Below are 26,101 nucleotides of genomic sequence, written 5' to 3'. Positions count from 1 at the left end.
CTATATGTCCATAACGAATCGAACCACCCTAAATCAATATTGAAATCAATAGTTCCCAATGTTTCTTAAAGTATTTCTAGACTATCTTCCAACAAATCTATATTAAATAAAACTGAAAACTATTACAATGAATCCCTTAAAAACTCATGATACCAATCACAAATCAAATTCCAAAATGAAAATGATAGAAACAAAACTGCATTGAAAATAAACCTATTAAGAACAAAATAACGTATAATATGTCCATGTCATCCTGCATACGAGTCACAAAAATGACCAAAAAGCAAGACAAAGCAAAATAATACCGCAAGTATTAGACACTCACACAAATAAACAACAAACCAAAGTTCGTAAGCATAAAAACAGACATAGGAAGACACTATGGTTCAACCCTCCATACTCCAAAAATCTTGAGACAAATATAGCCAGAGAATTCTTGAAAATATTAGAAAACATTTAAAGCCCCTCGTAGGTACAGTAAAATCTTTAATAAGAACACAATCAAAGTGTATTACTCGATTATGCCAAACCTTCATAAAAAAGTATTAGTTCTAACAATAAAAGAATTAATAATATACAAAATACAAATACAGAAAATATAGCAGGCTGTAACTGTAGAAGAAAAAATGCATGTCCTCTACAAGGTACATGCAAAATAAAAAAATGTAGTTTATAGCTGCACAGTATAACAAACCCCAAAGTTAAATGAAATTAATAACAACCCTAACTCAACCACGCGATTAAATAACTACACCAACTTTAACCAATCTAATAATCAAATACAGACCAACCCATCACATACCAATGCCACCACTAATCTACCTGAAAATAAACGTATTAAACAAAACGCAATCCACTTCAGTTCTACGTCTGGACTTATTAAGCATGGGATTTCACCCCACAGGAACTCTTTTGAAAATCACTCTCTGTTGAACCAAACCACTCTATCTAAACATATTTGGCGACTCAAAGATGAGAATATTTCCTTCAATTTGAAATGGCAAATAATAGGATCATATAAAGATAGATAGGAGATAGATTCTGTGCACTTTGTATTCATGAGGCCTTACGATTTGAAAATATGACGATATTAAAAATAGAATCCCCTTCTAAAATTCAACAGATTAGCTTATATCCTCATGCAGTCATAAACGTTGGTTTCAATTTAACAAATATAAACAGACATAAGTCATTAAAAATGTTGCTTATTCATAATCTATCTTGAAATTTAAATTTATAATTAATACCCTTATTAATACAATTTGGACTATCAGTATTATTATTACGATTAGTTTATCTGATATATTTACCATTATTGTATATTTCTTAAATCGATGTTTAAGTTTAACCAATACTATATGTATTTCTTCAATAAATAAATTACCAAATTCAATAAGTTCCCATTATATTATATAATCTATATAGAAAAAAAAAACACTAATTATCTTTCTTTGATCATTTAATTAGACAAATAAGATGATCTCCCCTTTTTAAAAAACCTTTGCTTAATGTTAAATTTGGAGTTTACTAACATATTCTTACCGCCAAAAAATGTTCCATTGGCGTTCTTTTTGAAAATTCAATATTTCGTGGATTTATAAGCTAAAATCAACATCCAAATGAATATTCTGACAATAATTACGGTTTTCAAAAAGCTAACCATTAAAAGGTATATATATATATATATATATATATATATATATATATATATATACACACACATATATATATATATATATATATATAATTCTTCACTTTTATTAAAAACATTATTATAACCTTATCTTTAAGCCAAATTCAGATTTATAATTTTTTTCTATTTTTTATTCTAAGGCCAAATTACTTTGCTTATCAACATTACTAAATAAATATTTTATTTTTTATTTTATTTTTCCCAGATACATTTGCCTTACTTAAAAATGCTTGGGTCATTTATGGTGTATTTTATATATATAAAAACAAGCCACGCAATACTTTTGCTGATGAGGGGATTTTTTTTTAAAATAATTTTCATATATTCTAATTTCTCTATCGCTGTTCTTAAATTTGTCTATTTCTGAAATTCCTCAAATGAAAAATTGATATTTCGGGGACATCACTTACACAAGTAGTTAGGATATCGTGTTAAATATAACAATTACACACGAAATTATTACGTAATCTCTTTTTAATGCTGACTTTTAGAAAAGTGTTTTAAAAGAGTTACCACTGCATTGCCCGGGTTGAATAATATTACCAGTCGTGGTGGGATGTACTAGTCAAAATTAATTAAAAATTATAGCTATAGCTCTATTAGATCTGCGTTTCATGGTTTCGATGCGTCAAACATAACACAGGCATAGAGAAGTAGACTATTAGTTCGGCGGTCACATTTCAATCTTGGCTTGAAACACTTGCTTATCTAGCAGCACTGATGAGCCGTAAACAGCAAAACAGTATTCTCTGTGGATGACTATGTGCATATATATATATATATATATATATATATGTCTTTACATAAGCAGTAGTTTGTTGCTACACAGTCATGCGCATGTTTCAGTCTACCAGTATTTACCAACTTATCAGGCCTGATAAGGTCTCTAGTTGGTAAATACTGGTAGACCGAAACATGCTCATGACTGTGTAGCAACAAACTACTGCTTATGTAAAGACAAATGTAACTTGCTCTACATCTGTATTGAGCTCGTTATTTTTCACTGGTTTACCTACCTTTGGAAAATATTTGTAAATAATGAAATATCAATGTTTTTATTATTTTTATGTTCTGCAAAGTAAAGAACAAAGTCTTTTCTTCCTACAAAGTAAAAATGCTAAACAAATAATCAAATATGTTACACATTTGAGATTTAAAAAATATATATCTTCAGTCTCACCAGATTTGACATTAAATTACCCAAAAATATCGGATATTTCATGTATCAGAATATCAAATTTATAGGACTATTTTTAGTAAAGTGATACGGGTTATTCAAACTGTGCGCAAGAGCCCTAAATCAAGAAACAAGTCGGTGTATGTTAAAATAAATTTTACGTAAGAGTAAGGGTATGTTTGAAAAATGCAAGGTTAATGCGATATTGGAACGAGTTATATGAAAGTTTTCTGCGCAGGTTATATTTGTTTAATATGTCATCTTGAACTTAAGCCAAAAGCCCCTCAAGGAAACAGTTTATATAGTTCTACTATAGTGTGATTCCCACCATTTTTGTTTTAATCAAACGAAGAGAGAAAAACATACACTATTTTATTCTATTTAATAAAAAATGCAGGAAACTCCAAAAGACGAACTTTACAGAATGAGAATTAACTGCGGTCGTCAATATTGCAAAGTTTAATTTAGTAAAATTATTGATTAACACACACCTTCCTCATGTCGCTGATTCTTTCTCATGTCGCTGTTTCTTTCTCATGTCGCTGTTTCTTTCTCATGTCGCTGATTGTTTATCTCGTGTCCAAACACGCCAGCAGATTTTATCCAAGTTCAGCTGGAGTAGATGCTGTGGACCTGCTCACTTTTTCTTCCTAATTTCGATCTTGCAATCTAACCAAGTCTTCTCAACCTGTTAGATGCGCGCACCTGCACTGTGATACTTCTCCACACAACAGAATACGTTGATCACCATCCCATATCTAGGCCGCATTCTTTCTACTTACTAATTGCTCAAAAGAAATCGAAAACGTATTAAAGGCAGGCCACCCAGCTTTTGAAAGACTGCCAATTATAATCTTCGAGAACCAGGATCTAACCATCCAGATAAAAGGGGTGGTATACAACGCCATAGTTGTCTCCACCCTATCATATGCGCGCGAGATCTGGATCACCTACAGTAAGGTCTTGAACAATTCTACCAGAAAAAAGCATGCGGATTAAACCAGACGAATATGTGTCTAGCATAACTATCCTAAAGAAACCCATCGTCACCAGCATCGAGGCCGGCTGGTATGCTATGGCCATGTGGTTCATATGGAGCACACTAGACTGCCGAAAAAGTGCTCTTTAGTCAACTAAATGCATGACCTTGAGGCCGCCTGCTACTTAGATTCAAAGACCAGCTGATGAACTCTCTAGGTTATACAGATCCAAAGCTTTGTGAAGCTTTTAATATCTACAGAATGCGAACATCAATATATTACATATTAATGAGTCCCATGTGGAATTTCAATAGGTTTCGCTCGTATAATATATATTCCAATTTGAAAGAGTGCGTGCTGCTTACTGTTTATTTCTTTCAACATGCGAATGTTCAAATCTTGACAGCACTTGTTTCGTCGTATATAATCATTCTAGTAATTATTATCTAAATTTTTTGCATCTATCAATTTGAACAAAAAAAAAACGGTTAGTCGAGTTCGTGTTTACTGTATATAAATACGTATTCTGCATTAATCAAAATATCATATTTATGCGTATTTTAGAAGCGGGCGATGCCGGCTGGCTTTTTGTTTCTTTCTCTCTCTCTCTCTTTCTCTCTCTCTCTATCTATCTATCTCTCTTTCTTTCTCTCTCTCCCGAAAAATCAATAAGGCGCACTCACGCATTTTTGTTATATGGTATTACTGCCTTCTCCCCTGGACCAATATTCTGCCTACCTGGAAATATAACACCGGGGACATTATACTCCTTCCGATAATGGACTACCCAGGTTGTATGAAATTCCCTTTTCCTATAATCATTTTCATATAACTATCATTCACCACCCAAAAAACTATTTTTAATATTTGTGCTGAAAAGCAAAATACGTGTCTATTCAAAGCTGAGCATTTTGCTAACCGCATTTCATTACCTTGATTAGCAATTATTGAAAATCCATGGATTAAGGACATTAACATACCCCCTTTCTATATATTCCTTTTGTGAAACAATAATTCTTAACTGGAATATATGTGTCTATATTTGGATTTTCAGAATTTAAATTTAACCACTAAACTTATATATATATATATATATATATATATATATATATATACATGTGTGTGTGTGTGCGTATGTGTGTGTGTATGTATATGCGGGTGTGCAACATACTTTTTGTTACTTGGGAGTCACCATTTATCAGGGACAGAAGCTCACTCGAAAATAGGCTTAAAGATGTAAGGTATTTGATTATTTACCGGGGCGTCACAACAAAGACTATACCTAGATTTAAAGCCTTCCATGCTGTATTTTACAAGGAAGCAGAATAGTGGACCAGTGTTCAACGGACGAGCAGTTATAGGAAAGATGCTTTGTTCCAGGAATCTACATTTAGGTTTAGGCACAGATAGAGAGTGAGCGGAAATATATGTAGCGGTTGTAGCTAGTCGAGTTGTTTTCGTGGAAGATTCGCAAGTGAGGAAGCGTAAATTGGAGTTTGGTCGAGCATATGAATGTTTAGTCGAGATATGAAAACTTAGATAGAGAAGAGACAGGCTCTCAACGTCTAATCCGTCAAAAAATGAAGAGAAAAAGCATCACGTGCTAGGTTTCGAGCAATGTAAGATGACTATTTTGGATATTTATAAATTATCTTCCAGATGAAATTTTCTCCGTAGTGAGTTTATTTACTATGATTGGGAGAAATCGAATGAACGCATGAAGAATGGCTGAAACATTAGACGAAGACCTAATACTAGTGGTGGAACAGACGCGTAAATGGATAATAACATTCAATGGAACGTTGCATTTCGTGATGCATTGAAGTGTAGTGTGACGAACCCACCGCACGACACGAGTCTTACTTTTGCGACGAGAGTTATATTTGGAACAGTGTCATCGCAAATCCTTCTACAGTCGCTGTATGAGTTATTTTTACCACATCGGCATGACAGCAGATCCGACAAAATTGTACACCTTTTTTTTTTTGTTGGCCGACAAAAAAACTTGGGATGTCAAAAAGTGAAAGAGAAGGCCAGTAAACGTCAATACGACAAACGAATCGGGCGAATCTCGAGAAGACAGTAATTAATTGGGTTAGAAAAAAATATTTTATAAAGTCTTTGCCTGAAACAAACTCAATCATTTGAACAAAGAAAAACATAAACATTCTTTTATCATCTAATGTATAAAATCCTCAAAGTTTACAAATAAAAATGTTCTGTTAAACTCTGGAGGCAGTTGATTCTATTTCTGTTTATTTAATATCATTCCCGTTGTCGAACTTTTCGGTGTTCGAACAAATATCTGGAACGAATTATGGTCGATTATCGAGGTACTATTTTATTAGAAGAAACCATCTTAAACACTGATTTCCATGACCAATACATGCTCTTCGTTCAAACTCTTCAGCTTAACGTTTACAGGCAGCATGAATTGGAAAAAATACAATGATGGTATTCCTATGGTTTCCGCAAAGGTCTTTTTTTACTGGGCTATAAAATTATCTTTATATACTAAAACGACTCAACGTGTCCATGCGTTTAGTATAATATCCAGATCCTGGTTAGCGCAATGTGCTGTGAAAAACACGAAGCAATGGTACCCAGCTCGATATAAATACCCGCTCCCGAAAAAATTACACAATAAGCTTTAGAATCCCACTCTACAATGTAGAAATATTTTGTTATAAGAAATGTATCTACTTTACTGGAGTCTTTCCTCGAACTATTAAAAATTGGAATTCCCCTCCTGCTCCTAGTTTCACTGACATCACTGAAATGTATGCGTTCAAGTGTAATTTGAACAGACATATCGCTGCTCAACTCCCTACATTATTTCCCTTCAGATGTGGTCTCAACTTTTAACCTGTTTACGTCCAAATGACACTGCGTTTGTTGGGATGAATAACAATCTTATATAAATAAAATAATAAAACCTATTTTATATAGCTTTTGTTGGAGATGATTAAATGTGTATTTATTATTGCTAGATAGATAGCGCATAGAGACGCTGAGTTTTTACGGTTTTAGTCGAATATCGTCTGAAGCTAATGATATATACGAAATTATTCATCTCATTTGATTCCAATAAACATATATAAAATAACATTCGATACGGTCCCGACAATTAACGATCAAATAAGTATGATAATCTGCATTTATAAAACAAAAACTCTAATCTTGATCACTCTTCGGAAGCCGTAGCCCAATGAGTAGACGTGTTGACTCTCTACGATAACAAGTGAGCATTGTCTGAAGATAGAATTTTTTACCCTAACAAAAGAAGCCCAGAGCATTGGTTAGGCAAAATGTGGCGATACACAAACAACAATTGAAAAGTTACAGTTACACGAGTCACAATTCATATCTTGTCGTAGTTAATAACATGAAGAAGGTCAGAGGATAGGTTAACCGAAATGTGGGGAAACAACAACCGGTACGCAGAGTGGGGTAAAAGTACGCAATAAGTTTATGCATAACACCTCTCCGTTATGTGCGAACGACATGAGGTCAAGATTCCCCATGTACCTGACGACCTATTCCAAAACTAACAGAAGCTATAGGCTGTGCCATATACAGAAAATTAACAGCTGAGTTTTCCTTCTGAAATCATTTTAAAACAACTTATAGAATAATCGGTTGGAATCGATTTATTTTGGTCCAAGGGCAATAAGGCTTGCGATGAAAGTTCTCGTTGCGTCAAAGACCTCGTTTTCGGGTCGGCTTTCAATAATTGCTCCGTAGCACAAAAGTAACATTATTACACGAATCCGCTTCTTAAGGAGATTTTGCTTTACCATTTTTTTCCTCCTGAAACAAGTTAACAACAACGTAAAAGAAGAGGCTGAGAAAGTTCGGGCGAATAAGTAAGTGGGCATGAGCCTTAGGACAAGGCAGTTGCACAGTCCGGGCATTTCTTCTTTCTTTGCGTGAACAGTTACAGTTTAGTTGAAGCACTTACAAACAGAATACAAAACGCTTAAGGAAATAGTGGATTTCGAAGTGTGTACATCTTTGTTTGAAAGGATAAGGAGCTGCATTTTTGCAACAAATCGATTCCAATCACATAAATGAAAAAAATGCAGGAACAAGCGTAGACAGTATATATACTGTATATATATATATATATATATATATATATATATATATATATATATATATACATATATATATGTATATATTGAAAAATTAACATTGTTATAAATTAATTAGTTATTGTCTATTTATCTATGTATCTATCTATCCCCTCTCTCCCTACTTATATATACATATGTATATATATGTGTTTATATATATATGTATATATATGTATATATATGTATATATGTATATATATATGTTTATATATATCTATATATATGTATATATGTATATATATGTATATATATGTATATATGTATATGTATATATATACATATAAAAATATGTATGAATACATATATATATATATATATATATGTATATAATTAGGGCATTAGAACAAGAGTTTAAAGAGCAGAGTATATTTTAATGTATTTGTAAATCATTAATGCAATTAAAAGAAAATAAAAGAAAACGGTGCTCGTTTTAATGTATGTATAATAAGCTCGATAAACATATGTCCTAGAGCTATTTTAATATTGAGTGAGATAATTGATAATTTATAATTAAAATTAAAAATTAAAAATCGATTTCATAAGGAAGAACAAACAAAATAAATAAATTGTACGGTCGTTTCGGAAACGATGTTTTTTATTGAGATAGACAGTTAGTCTTGGTCAATAATTTTATGATATTGTTTTTTTAAACTAATCCTCATCAAAAAAATTATTGGGTGTTTTTTTTTTAAATACACCAAAAATAAACTTGTATTTTCTTAGTAAGGCAGATATATCTGGAAAATATTTAAAATATCAGGGAAAATAATTACTTTTTATGTTGATAAACAAAGTAAGATAAAATTAAAATAAAAATTAAAATAAAATAAGCTAAAATCGGGTTGAAAGGTAAATTTTAAATATTTTTTACAAAAATAAATAAGTAAATACATTTTAATGGTTCGTCTCCTAAAAGTCATACGTATCATCGCCGATGCATTCGTTTGGCAAATGTAGTTAATTAATGCTTATAATGTTGATATATGCACACTTTCACAGGATATTAACAGTTGAAATCTTTAATGACGTTACATTTAAAATCAGCTGAGATATTTCAAAAAATGAAAGGAGATACTTGTACTCAAATAGAAGAATCAAATATTTAAACATTCAAAGGGAGATAACCACTAATTAGTTGATAGTTTAATTTTTAAAGTAAATTAATCTTATTGGTAGTAATTAAATAAAATAATTATAATTGATAAAATGAATAAGGTTTAAATTTTACAATCTGTACATATATTGTAGTAACTAATTCAAGTTACATATAAAAATATTTGAGAGCCTATCAAATTTGGTACTAGAAGAGAGACCCGATGTTGCCCTGGAGTAATGTTTCCCACTCTCATATTTGTCGCGATGCCTCTGTTCAGTCTCGATACATAAAGGATACCCTCTGTAAGGACAGTTGCGCGTGTAAGTGTGAGGCAAGCGATGCGCAATCATCAACGACCCCTCTCCTGAATCGGCATTGTTTGAGTCCAGTGGCAAGAAAAATTCCAAGACGACTGAAAACAATGCAGAGATAAGCGGAGCCCACATACAGCACATGGAAATCCCAAATGGTCACCCATTTTGTACTGATCAGCTTCAACCTTGCTTAACTTCGGTGATCCAGCGAGAATTATGCCGTACTTGTACATATTTGCATTTCCAGCGAAATCGGTAAAATCGCCCATTTTTCAATGAAATCGATTGATTGCCCCCCCCTCCGGTTGGGGGCCATCGCGGTTCGCCAAAAGGTAGCTTTACATTCCTCCCAGTAGATAATTAGTCAACAGTACATTGTAGTCTACATTGCACTTAAGAGAACCTATGGTTTATTTTTATAAAATAATATTTTCATATATACTTGCTTAAATTAAAGTTAAAAATTGTAAAGTCAAGTATTATCTTTTCATTGTGCTCTAAACATAAATATTCATTTTGCACGGCGGCGGTCATATCAAAGAATCGATTGTTGAATTTATATGTCGGCTCTTTCGACTTGTGTTATAATAAACTTCTCAAATGCCTTGTGTAAGGTGTAAACTTTTCTTTTTTTTTACACAGGCATTATCAAGGTCAAAAGACCACTCAAGGATAAGGGTTAAAGAGTGTATAGTGGAAATAGGAAAATATAGAAATCATTAGTAATGAAAACTCGGTAAATTTGTTAACTTATATGGAACGGCTCATCAAAAACTTGTTTACCTTAGACTTGAAGACAACCCTAGTTTAGTCAGCTGGAAATTTGGTAAGAATCGCATTTTTCCTATTTATCAGATTGTCGATTCTTATTGAAGACATTCCAATACAAAACCTATATAAAAACACTGCCAGGAATGTAAAATATTTTTGTGTTAAATATCATAAAATTTAGCAGAGCCATTTCAGAGTCCATGAATAAGGAACTGTAGTAACGAGTTTCAGAAAGGAGCCTATTACACTAGAATAGGCACGACCAAAACAGAGTAGGGAAAAGTATTTTTAGGAAGGTTTATTTTTATAAATCACACAAAATTAAAGTCATTTTAATCAACAGGAATTTTCACCGTGGAGAATGAACTTTATAAATAATATTTATAAAGGTTTTGATTATCAACCCTTCTTTCTTTATTTGTGGTTATAAATGCGCTTAACATAACTAACCGGAACTGAACAAAATATATTGTATTGTTAGGAAAGTGAGGATTGTAGAGGAAAAAAAAAACGATTGTGGACTTATCAGAATTTAAATTCGAAACTCCGACTTTTGAACGGGTTTAATTAATCATCCTGTGTGTTTTGAAGTGTGAAATTCATTAAAAATATTAATAATATTTTTTCAGATTAGCATAATTAATAAATACACATACACATATATATTATTTTTCAGAAAATAACTACTTTAAAAACAAATTAAGTAATATTTTTAATGAGGTAATATATATATATATATATATATATATATTGTGTCTGCACAAATAATTTACAAGTAAAGGTATATAATAATATTTTTTTTAATTCAATTTTCACCCCAAACAAGGCACAGTGCCACTTTGAAGCAGGGAGCTACTACCAGAGACTTTATAAGCAGGGTCATTATGAAGGGATATGAGTATAAAGATGTTTGTTAACATTAAGCTTGAACTTCTGCATGTCAGTGCAGTTGGGAAAACAGAATCCCGGAAGGAAGTTCCAAAGACCCGCAGTTCTGGGGAAGAAACTATTCGAGTCAAAGGTTTGCTTGCACCTAGGGATCTCTACTGTAAAGGGATGAGACTTAGTAACTTGTCGGGTGTGTTGGGGGTAGTTACGTCGGGGAGGTACAAGCGTTTGCATTTCGTCAGAAAATTCACCATTTAAGAATTTATAGAACAGGCAGAGGGATGCAACATCTCGTCGATGAGACAGAGGCTGAAGACTAGATGACAGGTCAGGACCTATCAGGTTGGCGACTCTCTTTTGAACCCTGTCCAGGAGCGAGAGACAAGCAGAAGATGCACCAGCCCAAATGTGACAACAGTTCTCCATACGTGGACGAATGGTTGCCTTATAGAGGTATACGATACTGTCAGGCGTAATTAGTTTTATAGCACGGTAGAGGGAGCCAACCTTCCTTGTCAATTCTCTCAATGTATCTATTCCAGATCATATTCCCTGTAAACGTTAGGCAGAGGAGTTTAAACGAAGTACTTTAAGGCAATGCGTTCTTGGCCATTGCTATTGGTGGTAGAGAAGGTTTCTTGTAGTTATTGAAGGAAACAAGCTTAGTCTTAACAGCATTGAATGTGACCATCCATTTTTTTCTCCATTCCAATACAGATTGGAGGTCATCCTCTAGTGTTTCTGCCATTTCCTTGGATATGTGTTCATTTCTTTTCCCCTCACATCTGTTATAGAGAGTGGTGTCATCGACAAATATACCCATCTCCGAAACAATTTTATCAGGGAGGTAATTTATGAATATCAGGAATGATAGAGGTCCAAGGATAGACCACTCAGGTACTCCCGCATTTATGTCATATTGTTTAGATGTACGACCGTCGAGGACAACTTGGATTTTTCTCTTACTTAAGAAGAATTTAATTACATTATGAATTCTTCCAGTGATTCCATATGATCTTTTTTTTTCTTAGAAGACCATCGTGCCATACCCTGCAAAAAGCCTTAGATATATCAAGGGCTACTCCTCTACCCTCCCCTGTTTTTTCCCCAATGAACGGTATATACGTTCAGAAACTACGGTTAAGATATCTGCTGTTGAACTGGCTTGCCTGAATCCATATTGTTTGTCAGTCAGGAGTTTAGCAGCTGTTAGGTGCTTGAATAGGGCTTGATTAATTCAGGACTCAAATATTTTGGCGAAAAGCGGGAGGAGGCTAATGGGGCAATAATTTAGTGGGTCAGTTCTTTCACCAGCATTCTTGAAGACTGGTACCACAGAGGCGGTTTTCCAGCAGTCGGGAAAGCAAGATTCGTTAAGGTATTTATTGTAAAGTTTGGAGAGAACTGGATCAACCTCGACGGAGCATTTTTTTTTAAATAGCACAGCCGGGATGAGATCTGGTCCACATGCTTTTGAGGTGTCTAGGTTGTTTATAATAACATGTACCTGAGAAGTGGTGATTTTCAAATCGTCTAATATATTAGGAAGAAAAGTTATATACATATTTACATGTCTTCAGATATACTTCAGTTGGAGATATTCCGGCAGGTGGCGTGTTGCATGTCTTACTGGCCGGATCATAGGCGTCTTGTCTGTTTGGCGGTCGTTGCCGGACTCTTCCGGTATAAGTGATTGATACCTTTATATATCTCACTCACCTGCCTATGTTACTATGTGGACTTCTCCACAACAACATATATATATATATATATATATGTATATATATATATATATATATAACTAATATACAATGAAATAGAAAATGCTTGGAGGAATCGACACCAGAAAAGAAAAAAAAATCAATAAAAAACACGGAAAAGAAAGAGATAACAAGATTCTCTAAATACAAACAACTGTTTGTAGGTCTTATGCGTATTTTGCTACAGATACGTCAATTTCTCTCGCAAGTTTGTCGTTACGTGATATCAATTTACGTATGGTAGGCCATAAGGTCTACAAACAGTTGATCGGATTTGCACACAGTTGTTATCTTTTCATTTTTTCTGCTGTGACTTCTGCTTGACTTTAAAGTCCAAGGGGGGTTAATCTACCACGCTCTCTCGTCCTAATACGCTTGGTTCTGATGGCAAGACAGGCTCGAGACGACGAAGAGTGATACTACACGCAGGAGTTGTCTCAAACACATACAGGGCCTAGCATTACCTAAATGGTCACCAATCTCTTATCTACCAGCCGCAGGTATGCAACACACATACACATACACACATATATATATATATATATATATATATATATATATATATATATATATATATATATATATAATAAAATAAAAATTACAATTAAATTTACCAAAATGATCCAAGATGGTAAAATTAAAGTATACTATAAATATTAAAGAATTAATATTTATTAAATTAGCTCAGCCAGATAAAAGAGCTCGATAAAACCAAATAATAAATAGAGCTTATAATACGAGCAAACAGTTAATAAACTATGTTAAAAACTCTTTTAAATGAGTTAAAAACATATTTAATCTGAAAAGGAAACACTAGTTAAATGGATAGTCCTTAATCCGCGGAGTTTTGAAGAAATACTTTCCTTCTCATCAGAGGGTAGGAATTAGCAAAATGCGGGATCGGATTTTGCATGCAGAAGTATTTGATGAAACAACAAGTAAGTCAAAGATCTTACTTGAAAACAAAAAAGTGAAGCAGAGGGAATATGGTGAAGAAAAAGGTGATTACACATGAATGGATAGTCTGGTGGAAGATAAAAAAAATCCAGTGACGGAAAAATCCAAATGTAAAACTTCAAGAAAGTTAAAAGAATTTCTAATGATACAAGTAAAATCCAAGGAAATCCCGGTAATTGGAAGATGGTTCATAATAATTCAAAGGCAGAAATCCATGGAAAAATTCACAAAAATGTGTACAAGGAAAAAAGAAAATTTCCAATAATATTAATAAAAGAAAAATAAGATATGCTTTTCACTTTACTTCCGAGACATAAATATCACCTTTTTCTTCACCATATTCCCCCCTCTCTCTCTCTCTCTCTCTCTCTCTCTATATATATATATATATATATATATATATATATATATATATATATATATATATATATATATTGTGCCAATCGCTTTATTGCAACTGAGTAAAATATCAATATTTCACTAAATATACGTAGAAAAATTGAAAATTATCTCATCAAACAACTCATTTATGGTTAGTTATTTCAAAAAAAAGTTATTCAAATTCATGTGATATTCACCAAGTTATGACATGTTATTCTTTATCGAAGAATATTCACTGTCCATCGCTTTATTGCAGGCCTCTTAAAATGTGTTTTAGATCAAAGATACAATGTTTTATATTGGGAACTTTATTTTTTATTATATTTTTCTGTTATATCGTTGATATGGGCCTCATAAAAATTAAGTATTTATCGACATATCCACCATTTTAAAAAAAATAACTTCAAACAAGCTTTTCTCCCCCGAGGCAGTCAATACTTTGATCTTAAACAGAGTTATGGGTCTAACAACATCAACTATGTTACTTCACAAGACATCTTTGAAGTAAATTGCTCTCCTTCCTCATGAAGTCATTTTTTGATATTGACCAAAGATATTCAATGGGATTAAGGTCTAGAGAATACAATTGTCAGGTCATGAGAGATTCCCCAACGAATTCTATAGATTCAAGGAAGGATTCAGTCGCCCCAAACAGTTGTCAGTCCGCGTTGTTAACCACTTAGCTACTGTCACATTCACTCTTAATCTTTATGTTTATTAATAAATGCTTATTTTTCTATTATTTGGTTATCTAAATTACTCCGGTTGATTGTTGCTTTCACAACATTTCAACCGATGTAACCTCTGACCTTCAAGTGCCTCTTTTTATAATGTTTCAACTGATATACCCTTTGACCTTCAGATGCATCTTGTCAAACTCTGGAAATATCCGTGGCATAACGGGTTAAGTACATGCAAAAAATCATCTGAAAGCGACGGGATAATGTTAGCCATGTCGACAAATGATTATTCAAAAAGGCCGTGTAAGCATTGCTGGTAAGCTTTACATACTGTGGCGCTTGGAATGGTCCAACCAACTTATCCCCAATGATTCCCGGCCAAAACCATGATGCCTTCACTTCGTTGTTGGCAATGAACTCTGTAACAAGTTGGACTTCCGTTCGGGTTTCAAACTTTGGTCCACCCGGACTGTAAAGAGTAGCATGGGCGTCACCCCAAAGTAGGACCTGTTGGACATCCATTTTTATGTAATTCTGTGTCAAAGCAATTCGATTTTCCCTATGTCGTTTGTTCAGTAAAGGCATTGGAAGAAGTTTGATGTTCCTTGCAATCTCATATTGTATCAGGCATGCCTAGATCTTAGAGCGATTCCAGCTTTTGAACAAACGAAAGCACTGTTTCTGTTTCGGTGGACTTCCCTACAAATTTTCAAAATATCAGGACCAAAAAGGTTTCTTCTTATGCCGTATTTTTTTCTGGATTTAGTGTTCGGGTTGTTCAAGAATACAACCAAGACTTTTGGATCCCATTCCAGCTCCGTGGCCAAATTTTGGATGGGCAATCCTTCTGCGAGTCCAGCAACTATCCTTTGCTTTTCGATAACCTTTATTCGCCTGATTTTTTTAGCATTGTAAGAAATCTGCAATAAAGCGATAAACGGTGATATTTCTTTGGTAATAAATACGTGAATAGAGTTGAATAAAATTTCGGAAATGAGTTAACCCTTTGATGGGATGTTTTTTTTTATTTTCTTGTTACGTCTATTAAGGGAAATATTAATATTTTACTCATCTTCAATAAAGCAATTGACACAGTTTATCTCTCTCTCTCTCTCTCTCTCTCTCTCTCTCTATATATATATATATATATATATATATATATATATATATATATCTGCGTGTGTATGTATGTGGGTTTACCGCTTAGGAAAAAGGAATTAATACATTTTTTAAAACAAATTTTAAAATACATAATTTACAGGACTAAATGGACTTCATTTACCCATGCAAATGCTACCGTAGGTTTTTTGCAAACTATCATAACAATATGAAGTTTTTAAATTTCGCCACCCGAGATCCATAGAGTAAGAGAAAAGATAAAATTATTTAAATAAATATACTTATGTTGTAATATTTTTGCATATTCTTATAGAAAACCATACTAAATCTTATTAAGTCAAAATAAATTATTTTGATTCGAAAACCTATTTAACAAATATTTAAATGTGGTATCTATCGAGACGAAAATAGCGGTGAATGGTGTTTTTTTGAAAATTTGAAAGTTTTAATTCTATTTAAAAATAGTAGAAAGCAGTTTTATATTATTCTGTTCAGGTTTTGATAGATTTTTATTTATTAAAACGAAAAAAGAAAACAACAACTAGGATTTTCTTCCGTGTTTGGCTGTGATTACTCTACAATAAGGAACAGTGTTTTATTCTGAGGATTTTTCAAAAGATTTCCGTATAATTTTATAAACATTTTTGTTTTCACGGCTTATTGATTTCTTGTCTAAATCGCGAAAATTACACAGAATAAGAAATTTATTAAATCAACGTATGTGAGCTTATACAGCTGATATTTTTTCTGAAAAACGAGAAAAATAGTTTATTTGACAGAAAAATAAAACTCATAACACGCAGCTAATATGATTTTATTAATATGTCAATGAGAATAATGCACATTGTATTTTACATATAAGACTGACACAAATGAGGCACATTTATATGTATTAAGAATAATCGGAAAGTAATCTTTTTCTTCCACGGCTCAATGCAAATATTAAAATCATATTGTAAGAGGCATTGTTTAATTTACTACTTTGTCCACCATATATGGGCAAGACGCTTCTATTTCTATCTGTTTCTTTCGAATGTTACGTATATTCACACGATGTTACACTGACTTATTAATTTGGTGAAGAATTGGCATCGGTCGAAACCACTACGAGCTTCTTACTGACACGCTTACATCAATGTTGTTGTTGTTGTTGTTATTATTATTATTATTATTATTAGCAGCAGCAGCGGTACTGGTAGTAGTAGTAATAGTATGTACTCACTAAGAGTAGTCATACAAGCCATACTCATCTAAGATTGCTCTTTGAGGTAAACTAGAGGTGTTCCCTGGAGTCTGAGTTACAGCAAGTGCGTCTTGATATCCAGTGCTTTCCAGCTCTTTCGGCAACCTTTGCAAAAAGAACGTGCGTTATCGCAGCAGTCGCTTATCATTGGTTTCTCGTTGGCGGCGACCATTGGTCTCCACTGGAATTTGGGTACCATTAAGACTCCCCAGGGCCCCAGTCCTCTTTTCACTCAGCCAGCGGAGGTCTGGCTATTGCTTTCTCTCCTGTATCTGTCCACTTTCATTTACCCTCAAAGAGTACGGTATGTTACAATTATAAAGTTTCAGTTTTCATGGTTCCATGTGATGTTTCTTTGTGTTTTACATCTGTAGCAGTTTCTGTATGTCCAGTTTTTGTCTGTAGTTAATGTGTGGTGTTAGTGTTTTATATTGAAGGAGGCATTGCTATTAAAGGGGACAGCTTCTGGTTTTAGTTATTAAAAGTTAAAATGAGTACATTTTTGTTAGTTCGATACGATTCCAGGAATACAGGGAAATATTCATTTTAGTGAGGAATGCAATTCAGAAATAGCTTAGACAACAATGAATGTCGAACATAAAAGGTTGTGTTGTTAATATATGTCGGAGCAAGAATAATAAAACAATGAAATTAAACAATGTCCACAGAGAAACACTGACACTAGTGTTGCCAGGACACGTGTTGGGAGTATGTGCATGGAATTCACATGTCTGGCCCGCGTTATTACGTCACAAAGAAGTATATAAGTAATATATACACTTCAGTTAGAATAGAAGATACTCAGTCAGGCAGTAACTATTAGTTCTATTTATAAAATTGTTAGGTGAAAGTACAGAATGGGTTCATAAAAATTTATAAAATTTATCGTTATTTTATGTTTCAAATGTAGTTTCTGCCCCCCTCCCCTACCACAAAAAACTACAAGTTTTTGTGTTTGTCATGTTTTGCCCCTCCCCTAGATCGCTAAACTTGAAAAAAAAATGCTAGTGATGACATGTCTGGTTGACCGCTTTGTGGCCAGAAAGTGGGTACTAATTCTACGTTAAATTTATATAGAAAAGTTATCCCCCACGCTAAAATGTCAATTTTTTTTCAACATTTCTTCTTTCATATTATTTATAAAAACTGCTTAAACGTATTAGGCCACAAAAACCCAGGTCCTTATTTTTTTGGTCAATGTCAAGTTTCTTTCCAACTCAACCGAAAACTTTAAAATGACGACGTGTCATTATTTTCAGTGTTGCTGAAAACGAATATTTCGTTTAAAATTTGGGCAGATAAGTAGTTTTCATAATATGAAAAGTGGGGGATCACTTTTCTATATAAATTAAACGTAAAATAAGCACCCACTTTCTGGTCACCTAGTAATTTCTTCACATAAAAAAAAAATTAACCGCGATATTCGTTTTCAGCACCCCCGAAAATTGGCGCTGTGTTGTTTAATAAGAGATGCGTTCATTTTTTTCATCTTATAATTTAGGACGCTTATTATGCTGTTAGTAAGTTTACAAAAGCATACTTTTGTTTTTCGTTCTTTTTTCATTATACAACTTGTATAGTTGTGAACAGATGCCTCTGCAGTTTACCATTTCACAAAAAATCTGTTTACATTAGGAGGCGGTTTGGTAAACAACAGAAACTCCTGGTAAAAACTATATAATTAAATACCCACCTCAAAAGAAAAAGAAAATGAAAAACAAAATATATTTTTTGTAAACCTCCCGTAAGCTTACTGACAGCATTATTTACGTCTTAAATTATGAAAAATAAACGAATCTCTTAGTAAAAAAAACAGCGCCAGATATCACAGTTAAATTAGTTTTATGATATGAAGAAATTATTAGGTGGTTAGAAAGTGGGTACTTATTTTACGTTAAATTTATATAGGAAAGTGGCTGATCCCCCACTTTTTGGAAAACGTAATTTTTCATATCATGAAAACTACTTATCTGCCCCAAATTTAAATATGATATTCGTTTTCAGCACCATGGAAAACCGTTAAAATTCGTCATTTTCATGTTTTGGAGGAGTTGGACAGAACCTTTACATTGCCCATTTTTTCTAGGTGTTTAACGACGCTGCGTCACGTCGTAAAAATTGACCATTTTTAACTTTAGATATTAAATAAATTATAAAGAAAGTCTGTTCTACAGGCAATTAAAGAGACTTGCAATGGTATAATTATTATAATAATTCCTGGGCTACACCGATAACATTTTATAAACAAAAACAAAACAGCAGGAGATAATGGATTTTGTTCAGATGCAAGTAAATGAGGACCTTAGTTTTAATTATTTTTCTATATGAAATAAAAAATGTAACTTCCAAATTAATTATAAATAAATATAATTAAGCTTAGAATAATATTTCGAAATGAAAACAAAAACAGGAAATATTTAATAACGTACTCCGTTTAAAATATTTTTCAATTAAACTATCACAGTTATTTCCCCTTCAGGTTTTCTGTGTGTTGGTTTGAAAATAAAACGGTTTCAGATTCCAGATAAAATAAGTTAAATCAAATATAACTCGGAATTTAAATAGACTAAATAATGAAAAACTGTTTAATTAGTACAGTTGAAACAAAGCTATTATGTCGAATAAGTAATGTCATCGGGGTAATTATATGAATAGATTTCATTTAATGTAATATGTTAATGACCGTAACTTAATAATGTAAAAGTGATTTTAAGAATGCTATATATTGAAAGTCCGTATACGATATAATGGCTCGTTTGACAGAAGTATCCTAACATAGGCATGAATATTTCTTGACCAGGAGAGGTGTACACACATATGGCCTTTATATTTCTATGGTCATTGGGATTTGTATACACATACGCACACACGAACGCTACTACTTTATATATATATATATATATATATATATATATATATGTGTGTGTGTGTGTGTAAGAGAGACAGAGAGAAATAAATAAATAAATATACCCGCGTCACTTTCAGAGTATTAGATCAGCCACAACAATTCAGTGCTTTGGAAACGCTATGTTAGTTATTCGCCAATTTTTTAAAACTGCAAATCTCCAGAAATGCGAGGTAGTACGCCAGCAAGAAATGGATAAAATGATTGCACTTTTCCCCATTAGTCTTTATTTTCTAATAACAAAAAAAAGAAATTCTGAAGTGTAAAAACAGAAAGAAATTGGAACTTGACAGTCATAAATCGATCACAGTTTGTCTCGTACGCATGCACAGTGATATGTTAATTATATCTAGTATATTAACGCTAAAATACTAAAGATACTTGTTTTTATTTTAATAGATAAAACCCATGTTATATATTTATTATTATTATTTTTGTTATGTCATTGTTGTTTGTTATTAAGTCTTATTAAAAGTAAGTCTTAGAGTCTTAGAGAGTTTTATTAAGAGGTTATGTTGCGTTCTGTGTTCGTGTTATGAAGAGATTCATATATATAAAATGTGCATAGTTAGAAGTGTAGAATCTCTTTGAGTGTTGAGACATTGTGTGTGTAAAGACATTTTAAAACACATGATATATAAGACATATAATCACTTTACCTGTTGGTAGAATTACAACACAAAGATGACGTTTATAAAAACACATGATGGGTTCATTTCTTCTCCGACCGGTCGTGGTTTACTTAGTCAAGAATTAAAAGTTTTACATTCAATGTTTCAAAGGGGACCGTCTCGCTTCCAGACGTTCGACTGTAAATCTCTCGACTCCAGACTGTCGTCTCTCGTCCTCAGGCTCTCTCTCAGACTCCCTCTGCTTGACTCCAAAGTTTCTAACTATATCGAGAACTTCCCATTTTCTATGACGTCATACACATGTTAAAACATGTGTCTTCTTTCACGTGTTTTGGAGATGCGTGTCCAAAACTTTTTCCTTTGTTTACAAAAGGAATTTTAACCTATATTCCAAGTAACCTATATTTCCAATATGTTAAAAACACGTTTATTAAATTATCCTATAGTTGCATTCCTTTTCTTAAAACTTTTTTATCTCTAAGCTAAAACAATGGTTTGTTTTCACATTCCATTGCTAATTCTCTCTCGTAATCTATTTCTAAACCTAAATTACGAGGTTCGAATTTCGTCTATTTTTTTTCATTTTCATTTTAACTAAATCTCACTATTTGGCTAAACTTTTGAAATCACCACTATATCTATTATATTATAAATCTCAAATCGTCTTTCTTGGACGCTGAAACCATGTATTCGGTCTACTGTCTCCGTAATTTGTAATTAATTAAAAACAAAAATTAACAAAAGTGTGTGTGTTTTTCTTCGCTATTTTACTAATATTATTGGTGCTTTTCATTGCAAGTTGGAATCATTTTTAATCAATTAGAATTAATTTTCAGGAAACAATATACTGACTCACCAGTTAGTTTACGAAGAGTAAATAAATTAAATTACCATATTTACCCGTATTTTATGACTGGGCAGCGCCGGACGCCATGCCGATATATATATATATATATATATATATATATATATATATATATATATATATATATATATATATAAAGGAGATTAGAACAATAGTCTAAAGAGCTGAGTGTATTTTAATGTAACACTGAAATTACTAGTTTAATAAAAATACAGGAAATAGAAAGTGCTCGTTGTAATTTAGATATATAATAAGTTCGATAGTTAAATGTCCTAGAGCTAATTCAATATTAAGTAATGTGATTTATAATTTAAAAATGTAAAAAAAAATTTAAAATTTAAAAATCAAATTTTAATCAAATTAAAAATCCGTTTCATTGGTAAGCATTTATGGTGTCTTTTAAATTCAATAAAAATCCTCCTAAATTTGCTGATGAGGAGACCGTGCTTACCAAAAAAACTATATATAATTGTTCTACATAACTTCATGTATACCACAATAAAAAGCACGGATTTCCGAAACGATCGTACAGATAATTGATTTTGTTATTGTTCCTTCTTATGAAACTGATTTTTAATTTGATTAAAATTTGATTTTTAAATTAAAAAATTTGTTTTTTAATTTTTAAATTATAAATCACATTACTTAATATATATATATATATATATATATATATATATATATATATATATATATATATATATATTTGTTTTTACTAATTTATACGACAAACAATTTCCATTATTCTTTTTCAGCATTGCCTTAGCCGTGTTCTTTTCCATTTCTATAAAATTGCTCTGTATATTCTTGCACTTAAAAACTATACATTTCACCAACTTACAGAAAACCAGAAAAAAAAACAGATCAAAGGTAACCAAACACAATCGCCGGGAACATATATTTATTGTTGATTAACGTTGCATGATTGTTTTGTTTTTCTATGCAAACGAACTCGGTTACATTCATTTTCGATTATTCGTTCTACATCTGTCTCTTATATGTAGCAATAATTTCGATAGACAAATAAAACGCACACTATATATATGCATATATATATATATGTATATATATATATACATATACACATACATATGTGTGTGTGATATTTTACTAAAATATATCAGCATTATAATTTACACATAATTTTATGTTCTGAGACGCAGACACACATATATACATATATATATATATATATGTAGGCATATGCATATGTATCTATCTCTTTCTTTCTCTCTCTCTCTCTCTCTCTCTCTCTATATATATATATATATATATATATATATGTATATATGTATACCACATAATAGCATGTATGTAATACTTCTTTTCTTTTCTCTTATACTTTCCTGATCTACATCAATGATCTTTCAAAGCACATCCTTAGATCATTCGTAGACATTTATGCTGACGACACTACCGTCTATGGTAGCACTTCGAAGACCGTAATAAACCAAGTTTTCTCCAACTCTCTCTCCTCTGACCTTGAGCACGTGGTATAATGGGGAAAAGCGGCTGGTTACTTTTAATGCATCTAAAACTAAGCTTCTATCTTTACATAATCAACGTTTCGTTGCCCAGCTGCCATCAATCGGAATAAATGGATCTCATCTCGGGGAGGCTTCATGTTTTGACAAGCTTCTAGGATTGACATTTACTCCCGATCTGAAATGAAACAAGTATATCAAATCCATTGCCAAAGTCGCTAAAAAAATGGTGGGAACCTTTTACCGTTTCAGTAGATATATCACTCCTGATGCAATTCTCTACCTATATAAAAGCCAGGTTCTGTCAAGGATGGGGTACTATTGCCACAGTTGGGCAGGAGCATCTGGAAGCAGCTTATCCTGTCTTGACAGAGTTCAACATATACTTCGTAGATTAGCGGGGAATGCTCTTTTATCTTCCCTTCAACCTATTTCCCACAAAAGAGACGTAGCGAGGCTTTCTCTGCCTTATCGTTACTTTCATGGCAGATGCTCATCTGAACTTCAATCCATGGTCTCCCCTCGCCGGACTTTCATGAAAAAAAACTCGAAATTTCCCACACTCTGTATCTGTGTCTACACCTAAACGTAGATTCCATGATCAGGACTCCTTTCTTAGAACTGCACGCCTGTAGGATTCTATTCCGTGTGCCTGCTTTCCAGCTGACTACAATCTGCGTGTCTACAAGTCCAACGTGAACAAGTTCTTGTTGAACCGTCCCCCTAAGTAACCGAGGTTATAAAATCCCTACTAATGTTTCCTAAACTTTAATCACAATGACTAATGTATACCCAATGACCCTTATCCTGGAGGTGTCTCTGACCTTGATATGTAGTGGACATATGTAATTTTTTTTCGATATTAAACATTATGTGTTTTTGTCCACGATCTTAATAGTTTGTATACTAAAACAGTTATTTTATTAATGTTTGCTACATCATTTATCTCATATTATCTGATATTAATTTATTTGAATATGTATATATAAATACACACACACACACATATATATATATATATATATATATATATATATATATATATGTATATATATATATATATATACATACATACATATTAACCCTGTGTTCTATTATATATGATATATAACACTAGTATTACGGACTATGTAAGGAAACTTTAGAAGGAGAGTTTAGGCACCCTAAGATCTAAATCAATTTTAGAGGAAGTAAGTCCTATTTTCCCCCTTTAAACATTGTAATCTTTCCGCCCTCAATCATCAGCGGGTGAAATGATACACACTCTACAGATAATGTGTCTGCACCGTTTCTAACTGTATCATAAATTGATAGCTATAACATAATCTTACGTTTGGCGATACGTCCTGTGTGTCCAGACTAATTCCGCTTATTCTGATTGGCTAAGCTCTGATCGTTCCTTTATTTCGTATCAATGGCATTTGCATGCTAAACGAACGCTAATGTACCATTAAACTATGACGTCGCATTAGTAACTACGTTTGCCATCTGATTTAATTGCTGCATTAATTTTCTTCCCTTTTACGGCGTCAATAATATCTACACTAATTTTGTTTCCTTTTTCAATTTTGTCTTTATTTGTATATTCTTCACGACTCACTCTCTCTCTCTTTCTCTCGCTCGTGCGCCTGTTTTACTTATTTTATGAATTAAATTAACAGTCAATATATTGTTTCTACAATCAATTATTTGCAGTTTTACAAGTATTTTGTATTTTGCGAAATTATGTTTTATTGGTGGACTCCTTCGTTTTCATGTCGTAAGTATTTTGCATACATTTCATATACTCATTATATTTATATTTGAACCGTGATTACCTGAAAAAGCCGGTCTGATGGTATATGCGTATTATAAAATATTTCGAGAAAGATCTCTTCGTCAAATTTTTATTTAATGCGTATAAGAAATATATGAACATGTACACATGTATTTGTAACTTGTATTAAAAACACTTCATATCCTACCCAAAGATATACACAACTATTCCAGCTACAACAGTAAAAAAAATAATTAAAAAAAATAAGACTTAACAAACCTCTGTGTATTCCTGTGTACTTTAAGGTAACCTTTTTTTTCAAATTTTTGCAAGTTTTACATGTGTGTCTATGGCGAGAGCCGTTAAAAGTTTTCCAAAAATAGTTCCGGACGAATTTTAAAACGCACAAATATGCAGCCACTACGAGAACGTCATGACAGATGACTTTCTTTGACGACGTTAAGACACATGTGCACGAGGTTAGCAAACTTAACTAGTACAATTGTTGTTGAAACCTAAATGTATACTAAAGTTGGGATGGGCATAGCGAAGTGTATTTTAACTCCACCTCCTCAAATTACTACCAATTTTTATACGTTGAGGTAATAGTTTTTTGTATAACTTCCTTTACATGTCACATATTGGTGTGGACGTCGAGTCCTTTACATTTTTACTAAATTTGTCGCCGTAAGAGACTTAGTTTTTACTTTCGTTAATCTCGGAGTTGAGATCTGACATTTTGATCAACAAGTTGGGGCACTTTGCTACGCTTTTTACTCATAGATTTAACAACATAATATACAATGCTTCAAACAAACTACATCCACCTCTAAAAGAAAAATCCGTTAAAAACTTTTAAAATATCGTTTATGTGAATCAATTTATTATTTTTATTTGTGTACGTATGCAGAATACGGCCGGTGCTAAAATAACAACGCCATTATTCAGAAACCCATTATGTAGTCAGGGGGAAGGCGTTTTGTAATTATTAGGGCTAGAGCAACATAGTAATCATTTTTATTGGTTTTACTCCCAAGTATATATACGACACAGGAAGGCAGTTGACCAACCTAGAACAACGCCACTCTATATAAAAGACATATAAAATACCAATGGAAATATACTGGAACGTACATAAAATGAAAGGAATATTCTGTTGTCATAGACCTAATAAGTATTATATGTTTTCCCCTAACAATTAGATGATATACCGTAAAAATTGAATTTAACATGAAAATGATATCTAAACGTATAGCATGCCCGT

The sequence above is a fragment of the Euprymna scolopes genome, chromosome 27 (assembly GCF_053919585.1).
Source record: "Euprymna scolopes isolate OS-2025 chromosome 27, ASM5391958v1, whole genome shotgun sequence".
NCBI classification, from domain to species: domain Eukaryota; kingdom Metazoa; phylum Mollusca; class Cephalopoda; order Sepiida; family Sepiolidae; genus Euprymna; species Euprymna scolopes.
The sequence above is the reverse complement of the archived record's forward strand: the minus strand, read 5'-3'. Positions refer to the sequence as shown.